Source organism: Salmo salar, chromosome 09 (assembly GCF_965601325.2).
Source record: "Salmo salar chromosome 09, fSalSal1, whole genome shotgun sequence".
Lineage (NCBI taxonomy): Eukaryota > Metazoa > Chordata > Actinopteri > Salmoniformes > Salmonidae > Salmo > Salmo salar.
In genome coordinates this window covers 45,772,209-45,795,602 of record NC_138299.1, presented here as the reverse complement: position 1 = coordinate 45,795,602, position 23,394 = coordinate 45,772,209, and the positions used below count along the sequence as shown (strand labels likewise).

Below are 23,394 nucleotides of genomic sequence, written 5' to 3'. Positions count from 1 at the left end.
TGAGGGAGTTCCTGTTACTGTGTCTGCTAGATGAAAATGGTATAGATGAGGAAGTTCCTGTTACTGTCTGTTACTGTGTCTGCTAGATCAACACGGTATAGATGAGTAAGTTCCTGTTACTGTGTCTGCTAGATCAATACGGTATAGATGAGGAAGGTCCTGTTACTGTCTGCTACTATGTCTGCTAGATCAACATGGTATAGATGAGGAAGTTCCTGTTACTGTGTCTGCTAGATCAACACGGTATAGATGAGGAAGTTCCTGTTACTGTCTTATACTGTGTCTGCTAGATCAACATGGTATAGATGAGGAAGTTCCTATTACTGTGTCTGCTAGATCAACATAGTACAGATGAGGAAGTTCCTGTTACTGTCTCTGCTAGATCAACATAGTATAGATGAGGAAGTTCCTGTTACTGTCTGTTACTGTGTCTGCTAGATCAACATGGTATAGATGAGGAAGTTCCTGTTACTGTGTCTGCTAGATCAACACGGTATAGATGAGGAAGTTCCTGTTACTGTGTCTGCTAGATCAACACGGTATAGATGAGGAGGTTCCTTTTACTGTGTCTGCTAGATCAACATGGTATAGATGAGGAAGTCCCTGTTACTGTCTGTTACTGTGTCTGCTAGATCAACATAGTATAGATGAGGAAGATCCTGTTACTGTGTCTGCTAGATCAACATGGTATAGATGAGGAAGTTCCTGTTACTGTGTCTGCTAGATCAACATTGTATAGATGAGGGAGTTCCTGTTACTGTGTCTGCTAGATGAAAATGGTATAGATGAGGACGTTCCTGTTACTGTCTGTTACTGTGTCTGCTAGATCAACACGGTATAGATGAGGAAGTACCTGTTACTCTGTCTGTTACTGTGTCTGCCAGATCAACACGGTATAGATGAGGAAGTTCCTGTTACTGTCTGTTACTGTGTCTGCTAGATCAACATGGTATAAATGAGGAAGTTCCTGTTACTGTCTGTTACTGTTTCTGCTAGATCAACATTGTATAGATGAGGAGGTTCCTGTTACTGTCTGTTACTGTGTCTGCTAGATCAACATGGTATAGATGAGCAAGTTCCTGTTACTGTCTGTTACTGTGTCTGCTAGATCAACATGGTATAGATGAGGAAGTTCCTGTTACTGTGTCTGCTAGATCAACATGGTATAGATGAGGACGTTCCTGTTACTGTGTCTGGTAGATCAACATGGTATAGATGAGGAAGTCCCTGTTACTGTCTGTTACTGTGTCTGCTAGATCAACATAGTATAGATGAGGAAGATCCTGTTACTGTGTCTGCTAGATCAACATGGTATAGATGAGGAAGTTCCTGTTACTGTGTCTGCTAGATCAACATTGTATAGATGAGGGAGTTCCTGTTACTGTGTCTGCTAGATGAAAATGGTATAGATGAGGAAGTTCCTGTTACTGTCTGTTACTGTGTCTGCTAGATCAACACGGTATAGATGAGGAAGTACCTGTTACTCTGTCTGTTACTGTGTCTGCCAGATCAACACGGTATAGATGAGGAAGTTCCTGTTACTGTCTGTTACTGTGTCTGCTAGATCAACATGGTATAGATGAGGAAGTTCCTGTTACTGTCTGTTACTGTTTCTGCTAGATCAACATTGTATAGATGAGGAAGTTCCTGTTACTGTCTGTTACTGTGTCTGCTAGATCAACATGGTATAGATGAGCAAGTTCCTGTTACTGTCTGTTACTGTGTCTGCTAGATCAACATGGTATAGATGAGGAAGTTCCTGTTACTGTGTCTGCTAGATCAACATGGTATAGATGAGGACGTTCCTGTTACTGTGTCTGCTAGATCAACATAGTATAGATGAGGAAGTTCCTGTTACTGTCTGTTACTGTGTCTGCTAGATCAACATGGTATAGATGAGGAAGTTCCTGTTACTGTGTCTGCTAGATCAACATGGTATAGATGAGGAAGTTCCTGTTACTGTGTCTGCTAGATCAACACGGTATAGATGAGGAAGTTCCTGTTACTGTGTCTGCTAGATCAACACGGTATAGATGAGGAGGTTCCTTTTACTGTGTCTGCTAGATCAACATGGTATAGATGAGGAAGTCCCTGTTACTGTCTGTTACTGTGTCTGCTACATCAACATAGTATAGATGAGGAAGATCCTGTTACTGTGTCTGCTAGATCAACATGGTATAGATGAGGAATTTCCTGTTACTATGTCTGCTAGATCAACATTGTATAGATGAGGGAGTTCCTGTTACTGTGTCTGCTAGATGAAAATGGTATAGATGAGGAAGTTCCTGTTACTGTCTGTTACTGTGTCTGCTAGATCAACACGGTATAGATGAGGAAGTACCTGTTACTCTGTCTGTTACTGTGTCTGCCAGATCAACACGGTATAGATGAGGAAGTTCCTGTTACTGTCTGTTACTGTGTCTGCTAGATCAACACGGTATAGATGAGGAGGTACCTGTTACTCTGTCTGTTACTGTGTCTGCTAGATCAACACGGTATAGATGAGGAAGTACCTGTTACTCTGTCTGTTACTGTGTCTGCCAGATCAACACGGTATAGATGAGGAAGTTCCTGTTACTGTCTGTTACTGTGTCTGCTAGATCAACATGGTATAAATGAGGAAGTTCCTGTTACTGTCTGTTACTGTTTCTGCTAGATCAACATTGTATAGATGAGGAGGTTCCTGTTACTGTCTGTTACTGTGTCTGCTAGATCAACATGGTATAGATGAGCAAGTTCCTGTTACTGTCTGTTACTGTGTCTGCTAGATCAACATGGTATAGATGAGGAAGTTCCTGTTACTGTGTCTGCTAGATCAACATGGTATAGATGAGGACGTTCCTGTTACTGTGTCTGGTAGATCAACATGGTATAGATGAGGAAGTCCCTGTTACTGTCTGTTACTGTGTCTGCTAGATCAACATAGTATAGATGAGGAAGATCCTGTTACTGTGTCTGCTAGATCAACATGGTATAGATGAGGAAGTTCCTGTTACTGTGTCTGCTAGATCAACATTGTATAGATGAGGGAGTTCCTGTTACTGTGTCTGCTAGATGAAAATGGTATAGATGAGGAAGTTCCTGTTACTGTCTGTTACTGTGTCTGCTAGATCAACACGGTATAGATGAGGAAGTACCTGTTACTCTGTCTGTTACTGTGTCTGCCAGATCAACACGGTATAGATGAGGAAGTTCCTGTTACTGTCTGTTACTGTGTCTGCTAGATCAACATGGTATAGATGAGGAAGTTCCTGTTACTGTCTGTTACTGTTTCTGCTAGATCAACATTGTATAGATGAGGAAGTTCCTGTTACTGTCTGTTACTGTGTCTGCTAGATCAACATGGTATAGATGAGCAAGTTCCTGTTACTGTCTGTTACTGTGTCTGCTAGATCAACATGGTATAGATGAGGAAGTTCCTGTTACTGTGTCTGCTAGATCAACATGGTATAGATGAGGACGTTCCTGTTACTGTGTCTGCTAGATCAACATAGTATAGATGAGGAAGTTCCTGTTACTGTCTGTTACTGTGTCTGCTAGATCAACATGGTATAGATGAGGAAGTTCCTGTTACTGTGTCTGCTAGATCAACATGGTATAGATGAGGAAGTTCCTGTTACTGTGTCTGCTAGATCAACACGGTATAGATGAGGAAGTTCCTGTTACTGTGTCTGCTAGATCAACACGGTATAGATGAGGAGGTTCCTTTTACTGTGTCTGCTAGATCAACATGGTATAGATGAGGAAGTCCCTGTTACTGTCTGTTACTGTGTCTGCTACATCAACATAGTATAGATGAGGAAGATCCTGTTACTGTGTCTGCTAGATCAACATGGTATAGATGAGGAATTTCCTGTTACTATGTCTGCTAGATCAACATTGTATAGATGAGGGAGTTCCTGTTACTGTGTCTGCTAGATGAAAATGGTATAGATGAGGAAGTTCCTGTTACTGTCTGTTACTGTGTCTGCTAGATCAACACGGTATAGATGAGGAAGTACCTGTTACTCTGTCTGTTACTGTGTCTGCCAGATCAACACGGTATAGATGAGGAAGTTCCTGTTACTGTCTGTTACTGTGTCTGCTAGATCAACACGGTATAGATGAGGAGGTACCTGTTACTCTGTCTGTTACTGTGTCTGCCAGATCAACACGGTATAGATGAGGAAGTTCCTGTTACTGTCTGTTACTGTGTCTGCTAGATCAACATGGTATAGATGAGGAAGTTCCTGTTACTGTGTCTGCTAGATCAACATGGTATAGATGAGGAAGTTCCTGTTACTGTGTCTGCTAGATCAACATGGTATAGATGAGGAAGTTCCTGTTACTGTGTCTGCTAAATCAATACGGTATAGATGAGGAAGGTCCTGTTACTGTCTGTTACTATGTCTGCTAGATCAACATGGTATAGATGAGGAAGTTCCTGTTACTGTGTCTGCTAGATCAACACGGTATAGATGAGGAAGTTCCTGTTACTGTCTGTTACTGTGTCTGCTAGATCAACATGGTATAGATGAGGAAGTTCCTATTACTGTGTCTGCTAGATCAACATAGTACAGATGAGGAAGTTCCTATTACTGTCTCTGCTAGATCAACATAGTATAGATGAGGAAGTTCCTGTTACTGTCTGTTACTGTGTCTGCTAGATCAACATGGTATAGATGAGGAAGTTCCTGTTACTGTGTCTGCTAGATCAACACGGTATAGATGAGGAAGTTCCTGTTACTGTGTCTGCTAGATCAACACTGTATAGATGAGGAGGTTCCTTTTACTGTGTCTGCTAGATCAACATGGTATAGATGAGGAAGTCCCTGTTACTGTCTGTTACTGTGTCTGCTAGATCAACATAGTATAGATGAGGAAGATCCTGTTACTGTGTCTGCTAGATCAACATGGTATAGATGAGGAAGTTCCTGTTACTGTGTCTGCTAGATCAACATTGTATAGATGAGGGAGTTCCTGTTACTGTGTCTGCTAGATGAAAATGGTATAGATGAGGAAGTTCCTGTTACTGTCTCTTACTGTGTCTGCTAGATCAACACGGTATAGATGAGGAAGTACCTGTTACTCTGTCTGTTACTGTGTCTGCCAGATCAACACGGTATAGATGAGGAAGTTCCTGTTACTGTCTGTTACTGTGTCTGCTAGATCAACATGGTATAGATGAGGAAGTTCCTGTTACTGTCTGTTACTGTTTCTGCTAGATCAACATTGTATAGATGAGGAAGTTCCTGTTACTGTCTGTTACTGTGTCTGCTAGATCAACATGGTATAGATGAGGAAGTTCCTGTTACTGTCTGTTACTGTGTCTGCTAGATCAACATGGTATAGATGAGGAAGTTCCTGTTACTGTGTCTGCTAGATCAACATGGTATAGATGAGGACGTTCCTGCTACTGTGTCTGCTAGATCAACATAGTATAGATGAGGAAGTTCCTGTTACTGTCTGTTACTGTGTCTGCTAGATCAACATGGTATAGATGAGGAAGTTCCTGTTACTGTGTCTGCTAGATCAGCATGGTATAGATGAGGAAGTTCCTGTTACTGTGTCTGCTAGATCAACACGGTATAGATGAGGAAGTTCCTGTTACTGTGTCTGCTAGATCAACACGGTATAGATGAGGAGGTTCCTTTTACTGTGTCTGCTAGATCAACATGGTATAGATGAGGAAGTCCCTGTTACTGTCTGTTACTGTGTCTGCTAGATCAACACGGTATAGATGAGGAAGTTCCTGTTACTGTGTCTGCTAGATCAACATGGTATAGATGAGGACGTTCCTGTTACTGTGTCTGCTAGATCAACATAGTATAGATGAGGAAGTTCCTGTTACTGTCTGTTACTGTGTCTGCTAGATCAACATGGTATAGATGAGGAAGTTCCTGTTACTGTGTCTGCTAGATCAACATGGTATAGATGAGGAAGTTCCTGTTACTGTGTCTGCTAGATCAACACGGTATAGATGAGGAAGTTCCTGTTACTGTGTCTGCTAGATCAACACGGTATAGATGAGGAGGTTCCTTTTACTGTGTCTGCTAGATCAACATGGTATAGATGAGGAAGTCCCTGTTACTGTCTGTTACTGTGTCTGCTACATCAACATAGTATAGATGAGGAAGATCCTGTTACTGTGTCTGCTAGATCAACATGGTATAGATGAGGAATTTCCTGTTACTATGTCTGCTAGATCAACATTGTATAGATGAGGGAGTTCCTGTTACTGTGTCTGCTAGATGAAAATGGTATAGATGAGGAAGTTCCTGTTACTGTCTGTTACTGTGTCTGCTAGATCAACACGGTATAGATGAGGAAGTACCTGTTACTCTGTCTGTTACTGTGTCTGCCAGATCAACACGGTATAGATGAGGAAGTTCCTGTTACTGTCTGTTACTGTGTCTGCTAGATCAACACGGTATAGATTAGGAGGTACCTGTTACTCTGTCTGTTACTGTGTCTGCCAGATCAACACGGTATAGATGAGGAAGTTCCTGTTACTGTCTGTTACTGTGTCTGCTAGATCAACATGGTATAGATGAGGAAGTTCCTGTTACTGTGTCTGCTAGATCAACATGGTATAGATGAGGAAGTTCCTGTTACTGTGTCTGCTAGATCAACATGGTATAGATGAGGAAGTTCCTGTTACTGTGTCTGCTAGATCAACATTGTATAGATGAGGGAGTTCCTGTTACTGTGTCTGCTAGATGAAAATGGTATAGATGAGGAAGTTCCTGTTACTGTCTCTTACTGTGTCTGCTAGATCAACACGGTATAGATGAGGAAGTACCTGTTACTCTGTCTGTTACTGTGTCTGCCAGATCAACACGGTATAGATGAGGAAGTTCCTGTTACTGTCTGTTACTGTGTCTGCTAGATCAACATGGTATAGATGAGGAAGTTCCTGTTACTGTCTGTTACTGTTTCTGCTAGATCAACATTGTATAGATGAGGAAGTTCCTGTTACTGTCTGTTACTGTGTCTGCTAGATCAACATGGTATAGATGAGGAAGTTCCTGTTACTGTCTGTTACTGTGTCTGCTAGATCAACATGGTATAGATGAGGAAGTTCCTGTTACTGTGTCTGCTAGATCAACATGGTATAGATGAGGACGTTCCTGTTACTGTGTCTGCTAGATCAACATAGTATAGATGAGGAAGTTCCTGTTACTGTCTGTTACTGTGTCTGCTAGATCAACCTGGTATAGATGAGGAAGTTCCTGTTACTGTGTCTGCTAGATCAGCATGGTATAGATGAGGAAGTTCCTGTTACTGTGTCTGCTAGATCAACACGGTATAGATGAGGAAGTTCCTGTTACTGTGTCTGCTAGATCAACACGGTATAGATGAGGAGGTTCCTTTTACTGTGTCTGCTAGATCAACATGGTATAGATGAGGAAGTCCCTGTTACTGTCTGTTACTGTGTCTGCTAGATCAACATAGTATAGATGAGGAAGATCCTGTTACTGTGTCTGCTAGATCAACATGGTATAGATGAGGAAGTTCCTGTTACTGTGTCTGCTAGATCAACATTGTATAGATGAGGGAGTTCCTGTTACTGTGTCTGCTAGATGAAAATGGTATAGATGAGGAAGTTCCTGTTACTGTCTGTTACTGTGTCTGCTAAATCAACACGGTATAGATGAGGAAGTACCTGTTACTGTCTGTTACTGTGTCTGCTAGATCAACATGGTATAGATGAGGAAGTTCCTGTTACTGTCTGTTACTGTGTCTGCTAGATCAACATGGTATAGATGAGGAAGTTCCTGTTACTGTGTCTGCTAGATCAACATGGTATAGATGAGGAAGTGCCTGTTACTGTTTCTGCTAGATCAACATGGTATAGATGAGGAAATTCCTGTTACTGTCTGTTACTGTGTCTGCTAGATCAACATGGTATAGATGAGGAAGTTCCTGTTACTGTGTCTGCTAGATCAACACGGTATAGATGAGAAAGTTCCGGTTACTGTCTGTTACTATGTCTGCTAGATCAACATGGTATAGATGAGGAAGTTCCTGTTACTGTGTCTGCTAGATAAACACGGTATAGATGAGGAAGTTCCTGTTACTGTCTATTACTGTGTCTGCTAGATCAACATGGTATAGATGAGGAAGTTCCTGTTACTGTGTCTGCTAGATCAACATGGTATAGATGAGGAAGTTCCTGTTACTGTGTCTTCTAGATCAACACGGTATAGATTAGGAAGTACCTGTTACTCTGTCTGTTACTGTGTCTGCCAGATCAACACGGTATAGATGAGGAAGTTCCTGTTACTGTGTCTGCTAGATCAACACGGTATAGATGAGGAGGTTCCTGTTACTGTGTCTGCTAGATCAACATGGTATAGATGAGGAAGTTCTTGTTACTGTGTCTGCTAGATCAACATGGTATAGATGAGGAAGTTCCTGTTACTGTCTGTTACTGTGTCTGCTAGATCAACATGGTATAGATGAGGATGTTCCTGTTACTGTGTCTGCTAGATCAACATAGTATAGATGAGGAAGTTCCTGTTACTGTCTGTTACTGTGTCTGCTAGATCAACATGGTATAGATGAGGAAGTTCCTGTTACTGTGTCTGCTAGATCAACACGGTATAGATGAGGAGGTTCCTGTTACTGTGTCTGCTAGATCAACATGGTATAGATGAGGAAGTTCTTGTTACTGTGTCTGCTAGATCAACATGGTATAGATGAGGAAGTTCCTGTTACTGTCTGTTACTGTGTCTGCTAGATCAACATGGTATAGATGAGGAAGTTCCTGTTACTGTGTCTGCTAGATCAACATAGTATAGATGAGGAAGTTCCTGTTACTGTCTGTTACTGTGTCTGCTAGATCAACATGGTATAGATGAGGAAGTTCCTGTTACTGTGTCTGCTAGATCAACACGGTATAGATGAGGAAGGTCCTGTTACTGTCTGTTACTATGTCTGCTAGATCAACATGGTATAGATGAGGACGTTCCTGTTACTGTGTCTGCTAGATCAACACGGTATATATGAGGAAGTTCCTGTTACTGTGTCTGCTAGATCAACATAGTATAGATGAGGAAGTTCCTGTTACTGTGTCTGCTAGATCAACATGGTATAGATGAGGGAGTTCCTGTTACTGTGTCTGCTAGATCAACTTGGTATAGATGAGGAAGTTCCTGTTACTGTCTGTTACTGTGTCTGCTAGTTCAACATGGTATAGATGAGGAGGTTCCTGTTACTGTCTGTTACTGTGTCTGCTAGATCAACATGGTATAGATGAGGAAGTTCCTGTTACTGTCTGTTACTGTGTCTGCTAGATCAACATGGTATAGATGAGGAAGTTCCTGTTACTGTGTCTGCTAGATCAACACGGTATAGATGAGGAAGGTCCTGTTACTGTCTGTTACAATGTCTGCTAGATCAACATGGTATAGATGAGGAAGGTCCTGTTACTGTGTCTGCTAGATCAACATGGTATAGATGAGGAAGTTCTTGTTACTGTGTCTGCTAGATCAACATGGTATAGATGAGGAAGTTCCTGTTACTGTCTGTTACTGTGTCTGCTAGATCAACATGGTATAGATGAGGAAGTTCCTGTTACTGTGTCTGCTAGATCAACATAGTATAGATGAGGAAGTTCCTGTTACTGTCTGTTACTGTGTCTGCTAGATCAACATGGTATAGATGAGGAAGTTCCTGTTACTGTGTCTGCTAGATCAACACGGTATAGATGAGGAAGGTCCTGTTACTGTCTGTTACTATGTCTGCTAGATCAACATGGTATAGATGAGGACGTTCCTGTTACTGTGTCTGCTAGATCAACACGGTATATATGAGGAAGTTCCTGTTACTGTGTCTGCTAGATCAACATAGTATAGATGAGGAAGTTCCTGTTACTGTGTCTGCTAGATCAACATGGTATAGATGAGGGAGTTCCTGTTACTGTGTCTGCTAGATCAACTTGGTATAGATGAGGAAGTTCCTGTTACTGTCTGTTACTGTGTCTGCTAGTTCAACATGGTATAGATGAGGAGGTTCCTGTTACTGTCTGTTACTGTGTCTGCTAGATCAACATGGTATAGATGAGGAAGTTCCTGTTACTGTCTGTTACTGTGTCTGCTAGATCAACATGGTATAGATGAGGAAGTTCCTGTTACTGTGTCTGCTAGATCAACACGGTATAGATGAGGAAGGTCCTGTTACTGTCTGTTACTATGTCTGCTAGATCAACATGGTATAGATGAGGAAGGTCCTGTTACTGTGTCTGCTAGATCAACATGGTATAGATGAGGAAGTTCCTGTTACTGTGTCTGCTAGATCAACACGGTATAGATGAGGAAGTTCCGGTTACTGTCTGTTACTATGTCTGCTAGATCAACATGGTATAGATGAGGAAGTTCCTGTTACTGTGTCTGCTAGATAAACACGGTATAGATGAGGAAGTTCCTGTTACTGTCTATTACTGTGTCTGCTAGATCAACACACACACACACACACCGACAACACACACACACACACCGACATGGTATAGATGAGGAAGTTCCTGTTACTGTGTCTGCTAGATCAACATGGTATAGATGAGATGTGGCCTTCCCTGTAGCTCAGTTGGTAGAGCATGGTGTTTGCAACGCCAGGGTTGTGGGTTCGATTCCCACGGGGGGCCAGCACAGGAAAAAAAATGTATGAAATGTATGCATTCACTACTGTAAGTCGCTCTGGATAAGAGCGTCTGCTAAATGACTAAAATGTAAATGTAAAAAATGAAGTTCCTGTTACTGTGTCTTCTAGATCAACACGGTATAGATTAGGAAGTACCTGTTACTCTGTCTGTTACTGTGTCTGCCAGATCAACACGGTATAGATGAGGAAGTTCCTGTTACTGTGTCTGCTAGATCAACACGGTATAGATGAGGAGGTTCCTGTTACTGTGTCTGCTAGATCAACATGGTATAGATGAGGAAGTTCCTGTTACTGTGTCTGCTAGATCAACATGGTATAGATGAGGGAGTTCCTGTTACTGTGTCTGCCAGATCAACATGGTATAGATGAGGAAGTTCCTGTTACTGTCTGTTACTGTGTCTGCTAGATCAACATGGTATAGATGAGGAAGTTCCTGTTACTGTCTGTTACTGTGTCTGCTAGATCAACATGGTATAGATGAGGAAGTGCCTGTTACTGTTTCTGCTAGATCAACATGGTATAGATGAGGAAATTCCTGTTACTGTCTGTTACTGTGTCTGCTAGATCAACATGGTATAGATGAGGAAGTTCCTGTTACTGTGTCTGCTAGATCAACACGGTATAGATGAGGAAGTTCCGGTTACTGTCTGTTACTATGTCTGCTAGATCAACATGGTATAGATGAGGAAGTTCCTGTTACTGTGTCTGCTAGATAAACACGGTATAGATGAGGAAGTTCCTGTTACTGTCTATTACTGTGTCTGCTAGATCAACATGGTATAGATGAGGAAGTTCCTGTTACTGTGTCTGCTAGATCAACATGGTATAGATGAGGAAGTTCCTGTTACTGTGTCTTCTAGATCAACACGGTATAGATTAGGAAGTACCTGTTACTCTGTCTGTTACTGTGTCTGCCAGATCAACACGGTATAGATGAGGAAGTTCCTGTTACTGTGTCTGCTAGATCAACACGGTATAGATGAGGAGGTTCCTGTTACTGTGTCTGCTAGATCAACATGGTATAGATGAGGAAGTTCTTGTTACTGTGTCTGCTAGATCAACATGGTATAGATGAGGAAGTTCCTGTTACTGTCTGTTACTGTGTCTGCTAGATCAACATGGTATAGATGAGGAAGTTCCTGTTACTGTGTCTGCTAGATCAACATAGTATAGATGAGGAAGTTCCTGTTACTGTCTGTTACTGTGTCTGCTAGATCAACATGGTATAGATGAGGAAGTTCCTGTTACTGTGTCTGCTAGATCAACACGGTATAGATGAGGAGGTTCCTGTTACTGTGTCTGCTAGATCAACATGGTATAGATGAGGAAGTTCTTGTTACTGTGTCTGCTAGATCAACATGGTATAGATGAGGAAGTTCCTGTTACTGTCTGTTACTGTGTCTGCTAGATCAACATGGTATAGATGAGGAAGTTCCTGTTACTGTGTCTGCTAGATCAACATAGTATAGATGAGGAAGTTCCTGTTACTGTCTGTTACTGTGTCTGCTAGATCAACATGGTATAGATGAGGAAGTTCCTGTTACTGTGTCTGCTAGATCAACACGGTATAGATGAGGAAGGTCCTGTTACTGTCTGTTACTATGTCTGCTAGATCAACATGGTATAGATGAGGACGTTCCTGTTACTGTGTCTGCTAGATCAACACGGTATATATGAGGAAGTTCCTGTTACTGTGTCTGCTAGATCAACATAGTATAGATGAGGAAGTTCCTGTTACTGTGTCTGCTAGATCAACATGGTATAGATGAGGGAGTTCCTGTTACTGTGTCTGCTAGATCAACTTGGTATAGATGAGGAAGTTCCTGTTACTGTCTGTTACTGTGTCTGCTAGTTCAACATGGTATAGATGAGGAGGTTCCTGTTACTGTCTGTTACTGTGTCTGCTAGATCAACATGGTATAGATGAGGAAGTTCCTGTTACTGTCTGTTACTGTGTCTGCTAGATCAACATGGTATAGATGAGGAAGTTCCTGTTACTGTGTCTGCTAGATCAACACGGTATAGATGAGGAAGGTCCTGTTACTGTCTGTTACTATGTCTGCTAGATCAACATGGTATAGATGAGGAAGGTCCTGTTACTGTGTCTGCTAGATCAACATGGTATAGATGAGGAAGTTCTTGTTACTGTGTCTGCTAGATCAACATGGTATAGATGAGGAAGTTCCTGTTACTGTCTGTTACTGTGTCTGCTAGATCAACATGGTATAGATGAGGAAGTTCCTGTTACTGTGTCTGCTAGATCAACATAGTATAGATGAGGAAGTTCCTGTTACTGTCTGTTACTGTGTCTGCTAGATCAACATGGTATAGATGAGGAAGTTCCTGTTACTGTGTCTGCTAGATCAACACGGTATAGATGAGGAAGGTCCTGTTACTGTCTGTTACTATGTCTGCTAGATCAACATGGTATAGATGAGGACGTTCCTGTTACTGTGTCTGCTAGATCAACACGGTATATATGAGGAAGTTCCTGTTACTGTGTCTGCTAGATCAACATAGTATAGATGAGGAAGTTCCTGTTACTGTGTCTGCTAGATCAACATGGTATAGATGAGGGAGTTCCTGTTACTGTGTCTGCTAGATCAACTTGGTATAGATGAGGAAGTTCCTGTTACTGTCTGTTACTGTGTCTGCTAGTTCAACATGGTATAGATGAGGAGGTTCCTGTTACTGTCTGTTACTGTGTCTGCTAGATCAACATGGTATAGATGAGGAAGTTCCTGTTACTGTCTGTTACTGTGTCTGCTAGATCAACATGGTATAGATGAGGAAGTTCCTGTTACTGTGTCTGCTAGATCAACACGGTATAGATGAGGAAGGTCCTGTTACTGTCTGTTACTATGTCTGCTAGATCAACATGGTATAGATGAGGAAGGTCCTGTTACTGTGTCTGCTAGATCAACATGGTATAGATGAGGAAGTTCCTGTTACTGTGTCTGCTAGATAAACACGGTATAGATGAGGAAGTTCCTGTTACTGTCTATTACTGTGTCTGCTAGATCAACACACACACACACACACCGACAACACACACACACACACCGACATGGTATAGATGAGGAAGTTCCTGTTACTGTGTCTGCTAGATCAACATGGTATAGATGAGATGTGGCCTTCCCTGTAGCTCAGTTGGTAAAGCATGGTGTTTGCAACGCCAGGGTTGTGGGTTCGATTCCCACGGGGGGCCAGCACAGGAAAAAAAATGTATGAAATGTATGCATTCACTACTGTAAGTCGCTCTGGATAAGAGCGTCTGCTAAATGACTAAAATGTAAATGTAAAAAATGAAGTTCCTGTTACTGTGTCTTCTAGATCAACACGGTATAGATTAGGAAGTACCTGTTACTCTGTCTGTTACTGTGTCTGCCAGATCAACACGGTATAGATGAGGAAGTTCCTGTTACTGTGTCTGCTAGATCAACACGGTATAGATGAGGAGGTTCCTGTTACTGTGTCTGCTAGATCAACATGGTATAGATGAGGAAGTTCTTGTTACTGTGTCTGCTAGATCAACATGGTATAGATGAGGAAGTTCCTGTTACTGTCTGTTACTGTGTCTGCTAGATCAACATGGTATAGATGAGGACGTTCCTGTTACTGTGTCTGCTAGATCAACACGGTATATATGAGGAAGTTCCTGTTACTGTGTCTGCTAGATCAACATAGTATAGATGAGGAAGTTCCTGTTACTGTGTCTGCTAGATCAACATGGTATAGATGAGGGAGTTCCTGTTACTGTGTCTGCCAGATCAACACGGTATAGATGAGGAAGTTCCTGTTACTGTCTGTTACTGTGTCTGCTAGATCAACATGGTATAGATGAGGAAGTTCCTGTTACTGTCTGTTACTGTGTCTGCTAGATCAACATGGTATAGATGAGGAAGTTCCTGTTACTGTGTCTGCTAGATCAACACGGTATAGATGAGGAAGTTCCGGTTACTGTCTGTTACTATGTCTGCTAGATCAACATGGTATAGATGAGGAAGTTCCTGTTACTGTGTCTGCTAGATAAACACGTTATAGATGAGGAAGTTCCTGTTACTGTCTATTACTGTGTCTGCTAGATCAACATGGTATAGATGAGGAAGTTCCTGTTACTGTGTCTGCTAGATCAACATGGTATAGATGAGGAAGTTCCTGTTACTGTGTCTTCTAGATCAACACGGTATAGATTAGGAAGTACCTGTTACTCTGTCTGTTACTGTGTCTGCCAGATCAACACGGTATAGATGAGGAAGTTCCTGTTACTGTGTCTGCTAGATCAACACGGTATAGATGAGGAGGTTCCTGTTACTGTGTCTGCTAGATCAACATGGTATAGATGAGGAAGTTCTTGTTACTGTGTCTGCTAGATCAACATGGTATAGATGAGGAAGTTCCTGTTACTGTCTGTTACTGTGTCTGCTAGATCAACATGGTATAGATGAGGAAGTTCCTGTTACTGTGTCTGCTAGATCAACATAGTATAGATGAGGAAGTTCCTGTTACTGTCTGTTACTGTGTCTGCTAGATCAACATGGTATAGATGAGGAAGTTCCTGTTACTGTGTCTGCTAGATCAACACGGTATAGATGAGGAAGGTCCTGTTACTGTCTGTTACTATGTCTGCTAGATCAACATGGTATAGATGAGGACGTTCCTGTTACTGTGTCTGCTAGATCAACACGGTATATATGAGGAAGTTCCTGTTACTGTGTCTGCTAGATCAACATAGTATAGATGAGGAAGTTCCTGTTACTGTGTCTGCTAGATCAACATGGTATAGATGAGGGGGTTCCTGTTACTGTGTCTGCTAGATCAACTTGGTATAGATGAGGAAGTTCCTGTTACTGTCTGTTACTGTGTCTGCTAGTTCAACATGGTATAGATGAGGAGGTTCCTGTTACTGTCTGTTACTGTGTCTGCTAGATCAACATGGTATAGATGAGGAAGTTCCTGTTACTGTCTGTTACTGTGTCTGCTAGATCAACATGGTATAGATGAGGAAGTTCCTGTTACTGTGTCTGCTAGATCAACACGGTATAGATGAGGAAGGTCCTGTTACTGTCTGTTACTATGTCTGCTAGATCAACATGGTATAGATGAGGAAGGTCCTGTTACTGTGTCTGCTAGATCAACATGGTATAGATGAGGAAGTTCCTGTTACTGTGTCTGCTAGATCAACACGGTATAGATGAGGAAGTTCCGGTTACTGTCTGTTACTATGTCTGCTAGATCAACATGGTATAGATGAGGAAGTTCCTGTTACTGTGTCTGCTAGATAAACACGGTATAGATGAGGAAGTTCCTGTTACTGTCTATTACTGTGTCTGCTAGATCAACATGGTATAGATGAGGAAGTTCCTGTTACTGTGTCTGCTAGATCAACATGGTATAGATGAGGAAGTTCCTGTTACTGTGTCTTCTAGATCAACACGGTATAGATTAGGAAGTTCCTGTTACTGTGTCTGCTAGATCAACACGGTATAGATGAGGAAGGTCCTGTTACTGTCTGTTACTATGTCTGCTAGATCAACATGGTATAGATGAGGAAGGTCCTGTTACTGTGTCTGCTAGATCAACACGGTATAGATGAGGAAGTTCCTGTTACTGTCTGTTACTGTGTCTGCCAGATCAACATGGTATAGATGAGGAAGTTCCTGTTACTGTGTCTGCTAGATCAACATAGTATAGATGAGGAAGTTCCTGTTACTGTGTCTGCTAGATCAACATGGTATAGATGAGGAAGTTCCTGTTACTGTGTTTGCTAGATCAACATGGTATAGATGAGGAAGTTCCTGTTACTGTCTGTTACTGTGTCTGCTAGATCAACATGGTATAGATGAGGAAGTTCCTGTTACTGTGTCTGCTAGTTCAACATAGTATAGATGAGGAAGTTCCTGTTACTGTCTGTTACTGTGTCTGCTAGATCAACATGGTATAGATGAGGAAGTTCCTGTTACTCTGTCTGCTAGATCAACACGGTATAGATGAGGAAGGTCCTGTTACTGTCTGTTACTATGTCTGCTAGATCAACATGGTATAGATGAGGAAGTTCACGTTACTGTGTCTGCTAGATCAACACGGTATAGATGAGGAAGTTCCTGTTACTGTCTGTTACTGTGTCTGCTAGATCAACATGGTATAGATGAGGAAGTTCCTGTTACTGTGTCTGCTAGATCAACATAGTACAGATGAGGAAGTTCCTGTTACTGTGTCTGCTAGATCAACATGGTATAGATGAGGAAGTTCCTGTTACTGTGTCTGCTAGATCAACATAGTATAGATGAGGAAGTTCCTGTTACTGTCTGTTACTGTGTCTGCTAGATCAACATGGTATAGATGAGGAAGTTCCTGTTACTGTGTCTGCTAGATCAACACGGTATAGATGAGGAAGGTCCTGTTACTGTCTGTTACTATGTCTGCTAGATCAACATGGTATAGATGAGGAAGTTCCTGTTACTGTGTCTGCTAGATCAACACGGTATAGATGAGGAAGTTCCTGTTACTGTCTGTTACTGTGTCTGCTAGATCAACATGGTATAGATGAGGAAGTTCCTGTTACTGTGTCTGCTAGATCAACATAGTACAGATGAGGAAGTTCCTGTTACTGTGTCTGCAAGATCAACTTGGTATAGATGAGGAAGTTCCTGTTACTGTCTGTTACTGTGTCTGCTAGTTCAACATGGTATAGATGAGGAGGTTCCTGTTACTGTCTGTTACTGTGTCTGCTAGATCAACATGGTATAGATGAGGAAGTTCCTGTTACTGTGTCTGCTAGATCAACACGGTATAGATGAGGAAGTTCCTGTTACTGTCTGTTACTGTGTCTGCTAGATCAACATGGTATAGATGAGGAAGTTCCTGTTACAGTGTCTGCTAGATCAACATAGTATAGATGAGGAAGTTCCTGTTACTGTGTCTGCTAGTTCAACATGGTATAGATGAGGAGGTTCCTGTTACTGTCTGTTACTGTGTCTGCTAGATCAACATGGTATAGATGAGGAAGTTCCTGTTACTGTGTCTGCTAGATCAACACGGTATAGATGAGGAAGTTCCTGTTACTGTCTGTTACTGTGTCTGCTAGATCAACATGGTATAGATGAGGATGTTCCTGTTACTGTGTCTGCTAGAACAACATAGTACAGATGAGGAAGTTCCTGTTACTGTGTCTGCTAGATCAACATAGTATAGATGAGGAAGTTCCTGTTACTGTGTCTGCTCGATCAACACGGTATAGATGAGGAAGTTCCTGTTACTGTGTCTGCTCGATCAACATGGTATAGATGAGGAAGTTCCTGTTACTGTGTCTGCTAGATCAACATGGTATAGATGAGGAAGTTCCTGTTACTGTGTCTGCTAGATCAACATGGTATAGATGAGGAAGTTCCTGTTACTGTCTGTTACTGTGTCTGCTAGATCAACATGGTATAGATGAGGAAGTTCCTGTTACTGTGTCTGCTAGATCAACACGGTATAGATGAGGAAGGTCCTGTTACTGTCTGTTACTATGTCTGCTAGATCAACATGGTATAGATGAGGAAGTTCCTGTTACTGTGTCTGCTAGATCAACACGGTATAGATGAGGAAGTTCCTGTTACTGTGTCTGCTAGATCAACATAGTATAGATGAGGAAGTTCCTGTTACTGTGTCTGCTAGATCAACATGGTATATCAGAGGAAGTTCCTGTTACTGTGTCTGCTAGATCAACATAGTATAGATGAGGAAGTTCCTGTTACTGTGTCTGCAAGATCAACATAGTATAGATGAGGAAGTTCCTGTTACTGTGTCTGCTATATCAACATTGTATAGATGAGGAAGTTCCTGTTACTGTGTCTGCTAGATCAACATAGTACAGATGAGGAAGTTCCTGTTACTGTGTCTGCAAGATCAACATAGTATAGATGAGGAAGTTCCTGTTACTGTGTCTGATAGATCAACATAGTATAGATGACGAAGTTCCTGTTACTGTGTCTGCTAGATCAACATTGTATAGATGAGGGAGTTCCTGTTACTGTGTCTGCTAGATGAAAATGGTATAGATGAGGAAGTTCCTGTTACTGTCTCTTACTGTGTCTGCTAGATCAACACGGTATAGATGAGGAAGTACCTGTTACTCTGTCTGTTACTGTGTCTGCAAGATCAACACGGTATAGATGAGGAGGTTCCTGTTACTGTCTGTTACTGTGTCTGCTAGATCAACATGGTATAGATGAGGAAGTTCCTGTTACTGTCTGTTACTGTTTCTGCTAGATCAACATTGTATAGATGAGGAAGTTCCTGTTACTGTCTGTTACTGTGTCTGCTAGATCAACATGGTATAGATGAGGAAGTTCCTGTTACTGTCTGTTACTGTGTCTGCTAGATCAACATGGTATAGATGAGGAAGTTCCTGTTACTGTGTCTGCTAGATCAACATGGTATAGATGAGGAAGTTCCTGTTACTGTGTCTGCTAGATCAACATGGTATAGATGAGGAAGTTCCTGTTACTGTGTTTGCTAGATCAACATGGTATAGATGAGGAAGTTCCTGTTACTGTCTGTTACTGTGTCTGCTAGATCAACATGGTATAGATGAGGAAGTTCCTGTTACTGTGTCTGCTAGTTCAACATAGTATAGATGAGGAAGTTCCTGTTACTGTCTGTTACTGTGTCTGCTAGATCAACATGGTATAGATGAGGAAGTTCCTGTTACTCTGTCTGCTAGATCAACACGGTATAGATGAGGAAGGTCCTGTTACTGTCTGTTACTATGTCTGCTAGATCAACATGGTATAGATGAGGAAGTTCACGTTACTGTGTCTGCTAGATCAACACGGTATAGATGAGGAAGTTCCTGTTACTGTCTGTTACTGTGTCTGCTAGATCAACATGGTATAGATGAGGAAGTTCCTGTTACTGTGTCTGCTAGATCAACATAGTACAGATGAGGAAGTTCCTGTTACTGTGTCTGCTAGATCAACATGGTATAGATGAGGAAGTTCCTGTTACTGTGTCTGCTAGATCAACATAGTATAGATGAGGAAGTTCCTGTTACTGTCTGTTACTGTGTCTGCTAGATCAACATGGTATAGATGAGGAAGTTCCTGTTACTGTGTCTGCTAGATCAACACGGTATAGATGAGGAAGGTCCTGTTACTGTCTGTTACTATGTCTGCTAGATCAACATGGTATAGATGAGGAAGTTCCTGTTACTGTGTCTGCTAGATCAACACGGTATAGATGAGGAAGTTCCTGTTACTGTCTGTTACTGTGTCTGCTAGATCAACATGGTATAGATGAGGAAGTTCCTGTTACTGTGTCTGCTAGATCAACATAGTACAGATGAGGAAGTTCCTGTTACTGTGTCTGCAAGATCAACTTGGTATAGATGCGGAAGTTCCTGTTACTGTCTGTTACTGTGTCTGCTAGTTCAACATGGTATAGATGAGGAGGTTCCTGTTACTGTCTGTTACTGTGTCTGCTAGATCAACATGGTATAGATGAGGAAGTTCCTGTTACTGTGTCTGCTAGATCAACACGGTATAGATGAGGATGTTCCTGTTACTGTCTGTTACTGTGTCTGCTAGATCAACATGGTATAGATGAGGAATTTCCTGTTACAGTGTCTTCTAGATCAACATAGTATAGATGAGGAAGTTCCTGTTACTGTGTCTGCTAGTTCAACATGGTATAGATGAGGAGGTTCCTGTTACTGTCTGTTACTGTGTCTGCTAGATCAACATGGTATAGATGAGGAAGTTCCTGTTACTGTGTCTGCTAGATCAACACGGTATAGATGAGGAAGTTCCTGTTACTGTCTGTTACTGTGTCTGCTAGATCAACATGGTATAGATGAGGATGTTCCTGTTACTGTGTCTGCTAGAACAACATAGTACAGATGAGGAAGTTCCTGTTACTGTGTCTGCTCGATCAACACGGTATAGATGAGGAAGTTCCTGTTACTGTGTCTGCTAGATCAACATGGTATAGATGAGGAAGTTCCTGTTACTGTGTCTGCTAGATCAACATGGTATAGATGAGGAAGTTCCTGTTACTGTGTCTGCTAGATCAACATGGTATAGATGAGGAAGTTCCTGTTACTGTCTGTTACTGTGTCTGCTAGATCAACATGGTATAGATGAGGAAGTTCCTGTTACTGTGTCTGCTAGATCAACACGGTATAGATGAGGAAGGTCCTGTTACTGTCTGTTACTATGTCTGCTAGATCAACATGGTATAGATGAGGAAGTTCCTGTTACTGTGTCTGCTAGATCAACACGGTATAGATGAGGAAGTTCCTGTTACTGTGTCTGCTAGATCAACATAGTATAGATGAGGAAGTTCCTGTTACTGTGTCTGCTAGATCAACATGGTATATCAGAGGAAGTTCCTGTTACTGTGTCTGCTAGATCAACATAGTATAGATGAGGAAGTTCCTGTTACTGTGTCTGCAAGATCAACATAGTATAGATGAGGAAGTTCCTGTTACTGTGTCTGCTATATCAACATTGTATAGATGAGGAAGTTCCTGTTACTGTGTCTGCTAGATCAACATAGTACAGATGAGGAAGTTCCTGTTACTGTGTCTGCAAGATCAACATAGTATAGATGAGGAAGTTCCTGTTACTGTGTCTGATAGATCAACATAGTATAGATGACGAAGTTCCTGTTACTGTGTCTGCTAGATCAACATTGTATAGATGAGGGAGTTCCTGTTACTGTGTCTGCTAGATGAAAATGGTATAGATGAGGAAGTTCCTGTTACTGTCTCTTACTGTGTCTGCTAGATCAACACGGTATAGATGAGGAAGTACCTGTTACTCTGTCTGTTACTGTGTCTGCAAGATCAACACGGTATAGATGAGGAAGTTCCTGTTACTGTCTGTTACTGTGTCTGCTAGATCAACATGGTATAGATGAGGAAGTTCCTGTTACTGTCTGTTACTGTTTCTGCTAGATCAACATTGTATAGATGAGGAAGTTCCTGTTACTGTCTGTTACTGTGTCTGCTAGATCAACATGGTATAGATGAGGAAGTTCCTGTTACTGTCTGTTACTGTGTCTGCTAGATCAACATGGTATAGATGAGGAAGTTCCTGTTACTGTGTCTGCTAGATCAACATGGTATAGATGAGGACGTTCCTGTTACTGTGTCTGCTAGATCAACATAGTATAGATGAGGAAGTTCCTGTTACTGTCTGTTACTGTGTCTGCTAGATCAACATGGTATAGATGAGGAAGTTCCTGTTACTGTGTCTGCTAGATCAGCATGGTATAGATGAGGAAGTTCCTGTTACTGTGTCTGCTAGATCAACACGGTATAGATGAGGAAGTTCCTGTTACTGTGTCTGCTAGATCAACACGGTATAGATGAGGAGGTTCCTTGTTACTGTGTCTGCTAGACTCGAACATGGTATAGATGAGGAAGTTCCTGTTACTGTCTGTTACTGTGTATGCTAGATCAACACGGTATAGATGAGGAAGTACCTGTTACGCTGTCTGTTACTGTGTCTGCCAGATCAAGACGGTATAGATGAGGAAGTTCCTGTTACTGTCTGTTACTGTGTCTGCTAGATCAACATGGTATAGATGAGGAAGTTCCTGTTACTGTGTCTGCTAGATCAACATGGTATAGATGAGGAAGTGCCTGTTACTGTGTCTGCTAGATCAACATGGTATAGATGAGGAAGTTCCTGTTACTGTCTGTTACTGTGTCAGCTAGATCAACATGGTATAGATGAGGAAGTTCCTGTTACTGTGTCTGCTAGATCAACACAGTATAGATGAGGAAGTTCCGGTTACTGTCTGTTACTATGTCTGCTAGATCAACATGGTATAGATGAGGAAGTTCCTGTTACTGTGTCTGCTAGATAAACACGGTATAGATGAGGAAGTTCCTGTTACTGTCTATTACTGTGTCTGCTAGATCAACATGGTATAGATGAGGAAGTTCCTGTTACTGTGTCTGCTAGATCAACATGGTATAGATGAGGAAGTTCCTGTTACTGTGTCTTCTAGATCAACACGGTATAGATGAGGAAGTACCTGTTACTCTGTCTGTTACTGTGTCTGCCAGATCAACAAGGTATAGATGAGGAAGTTCCTGTTACTGTGTCTGCTAGATCAACACGGTATAGATGAGGAGGTTCCTGTTACTGTGTCTGCTAGATCAACATGGTATAGATGAGGAAGTTCTTGTTACTGTGTCTGCTAGATCAACATGGTATAGATGAGGAAGTTCCTGTTACTGTCTGTTACTGTGTCTGCTAGATCAACATGGTATAGATGAGGAAGTTCCTGTTACTGTGTCTGCTAGATCAACATAGTATAGATGAGGAAGTTCCTGTTACTGTCTGTTACTGTGTCTGCTAGATCAACATGGTATAGATGAGGAAGTTCCTGTTACTGTGTCTGCTAGATCAACACAGTAAAGATGAGGAAGGTCCTGTTACTGTCTGTTACTATGTCTGCTAGATCAACATGGTATAGATGAGGACATTCCTGTTACTGTGTCTGCTAGATCAACATGGTATAGATGAGGAAGTTCCTGTTACTGTCTGTTACTGTGTCTGCTAGATCAACATGGTATAGATGAGGAAGTTCCTGTTACTGTGTCTGCTAGATCAACATGGTATAGATGAGGAAGTGCCTGTTACTGTGTCTGCTAGATCAACATGGTATAGATGAGGAAGTTCCTGTTACTGTCTGTTACTGTGTCTGCTAGATCAACATGGTATAGATGAGGAAGTTCCTGTTACTGTGTCTGCTAGA

The 23,394-nt window shown here is 41.6% G+C and overlaps 1 protein-coding gene across 1 annotated transcript in view; it reads left to right on the top strand.

The window, feature by feature from the left end:
• The window catches only part of sntg2 (syntrophin, gamma 2), a 376,324-nt gene that overhangs the window by 136,609 nt on the left and 216,321 nt on the right, over nucleotides 1-23,394 (top strand). The gene's annotated exons all lie outside the window — the stretch shown is intronic.